This window comes from Solanum tuberosum, unplaced genomic scaffold, assembly GCF_000226075.1.
Source record: "Solanum tuberosum cultivar DM 1-3 516 R44 unplaced genomic scaffold, SolTub_3.0 scf00007, whole genome shotgun sequence".
Lineage (NCBI taxonomy): Eukaryota > Viridiplantae > Streptophyta > Magnoliopsida > Solanales > Solanaceae > Solanum > Solanum tuberosum.
This window is the reverse complement of record NW_006238933.1, coordinates 3,915,472-3,918,136: the sequence shown is the minus strand read 5'-3', so window position 1 is coordinate 3,918,136 and position 2,665 is coordinate 3,915,472.

Below are 2,665 nucleotides of genomic sequence, written 5' to 3'. Positions count from 1 at the left end.
TTACTAGACACCCCGCCTCAACTCACGTGAGGGAATCCATCTCAAACCCAACATTCATTCATTGGTTAACTCATAGATTCAAAAATGAGAATAGCCTTTCATCTAAGAATCCCATTATCGTTCATTAGTGCAAGATCAAGAATATCCTTTCAATCAACACATCATTATCATTCATTAGGGTACAATTGAGAATAGCCTTTCAATAAGTACTTCATCATTAACATTTCATTGAACTTCATTCATTCTTTATTCAAGTGTGTGTGTATATGAGAATAGACTTTCAAATAATCTTCATCATTCACAAGTGTTAATAGAGAGATAACTTTCAATCCTAACACAATTAGCTTCTAAACATGATCATCATTCATTTATTTAGATCACACACAAACATCATATCACAATTATACATTAACCTCCACATGTAGGGTACCAAGAATATATCCATCAATTTAATACCAAAATATACATAGTAAATAAACACCTCCACCTTTCATGTGGATCAACGTCTAATTCACAATTCTAATTCAACAAGTAATTGATCATAACTTGCCCTTCAAGGGTCATACTTCAAAATCACCAACACACCAACAATTTACTACAATTATGGAATGGGTAATGATATACTTCAATAATCTAAATCAATCTAGGCAATTTCGATTCACATACATTCATCATCAACAAACCCATTCATAAAGAACAATTAGGAATTAGATAATCATGGGTTCATAGAGTATTTTCATCATAAATCATCTATTAAATACTATTACAATCATAATTTGTCAGTAGAAACCATTTGAAAACATTTGATGAAAGAACCAATGAGATTGAGTAAAACCCTAGATGTTTGATACTTTGAAATAACCTTTGAATTGGCTCCTTGAATGAAAAGTTAGACAAGGATCAAGACCACCATACCTCTATGTTGATTTCCTCATGAAATTGGAGGAGAAAACTTGATGTTTGTACCCGTAGCTTGAACTTGACCTTGATCTCCAATGGAGTTTCTAGAGAGAAGACTTTTTGGAGAGGGAGGGGTTTTGATTTGGTGGAAATTGAATAATGAAATCTAAAATAGGGTTTTATTGTTTAAATACTCTTAAAAAATCATAATAACCCTAAAATAACCGTCCAAATACTTAACTAAACAAAGGGTGAATTTACCAATCCACCCTTCACTAGGCCGAACCAAACTAGAAACTACAGGTGTGACTGACGCCCTGGACTCACGGACCATGAGTCCATTCACGGACTGTGCTGCTGGTCCATGGTCTGGGGATGTAGCTTGGCTCATGGGGTTCTGACCCACGGAGGCCCTCCATGGACAGTGGATGGACCTACGGGGCATGGACCCCTTCCGTGGTTCACCCCATTTTGGCCAATCTTCAAGGTTCTTTGGGGTCTTGGGGGTTAGACTAAGGGTCCTCCCCAAGGACCCCCTAGGGTCCTTGGGGAGTCGTAACTTGATGTTTGACCCCTAAACCCCTCAACCAAAGCTCAAAAGAACAAATAACAACAGAAAACCTCATTACAATAAAAGCACACAATCGTTAGGCTCTCGTTTCACTTATTCATTTTACGGGTCGTTACATTTCGAAATCAACACTTGCCACGAAATTGAGAAACATGACTGTCAGACCCTACAATGGGAAAAGGTAGGCAAGAGAATGCGTTAGTACCAAACAATGTTTTCATGCATTAAACATTTAAATCATGCTAAAAAGGGACATTTTATTTCATGGCATGCAATTGACCAAGCTAAAACATTATATAAAAGGGTTAGAAAATATAAGTCGTAAAACCATGGTCAATGCAAGCTAACATCATATTTGAAACCTTTGAACTCATATGCGATACTTCTTGAAGTAACCTTAGTTCATTATTAATATGGGGGATTAGCCTTAACCGACATAGAGACCATGTGAGCTATGACATGAACCCCCAGTGTCTCCCACACCAAAAAGGGTTGTCATACTTGCCAAGGTAGAACCATGAAATTCTAGCTTAAGTGGATACACTAGCTAATGGCTATCTAGAAAATCATCCTATGGGGGAACATAGGCAAGGGATAAAGAGATTGCTACTAGAAACCCGACCTCTACTAACGTGTGAGTTTCCATCTCAATATACTCTCGGTGCTAAGCATAAATCCCACAGAGTAGTTATTAATCTTAACCTGTCTCATGATCCATGGAAAGGTATCCTTGGATAACCAATCCAAGATAAGTTCACTAGATAGATCGTAATATTTGATTAAATTAGGTGAGAAAGCCTTTCAACCTAAGAATCCTTATTATGTGAGAAAACCTTTCATATCTCTTATGTGTACATGAGAAAATCCTTTCAATAACACATAATGATCATCATCATTGATACTTTACTATCAAATCATCCTTAAAACATTTGGATAGATTTCATAAGAAAATACATAAGTCCATAATTCACCTCTTGAGGTTCAAAACCCATTTTCAATCATCAACACTTGGAAAACATGGGTTAGATATGTATTTCATCATAAATTCATGTAAAGCTAGCGATACATGCTCAATTTCATAAAACTCTTCCTTTACAATCAAAATCCTACACCATATGATTTATAACTTGAAAACATGGGGGTTACATGGGTTCATATGGGAAATCATCATAAAATCATAGTATTTCATCAATT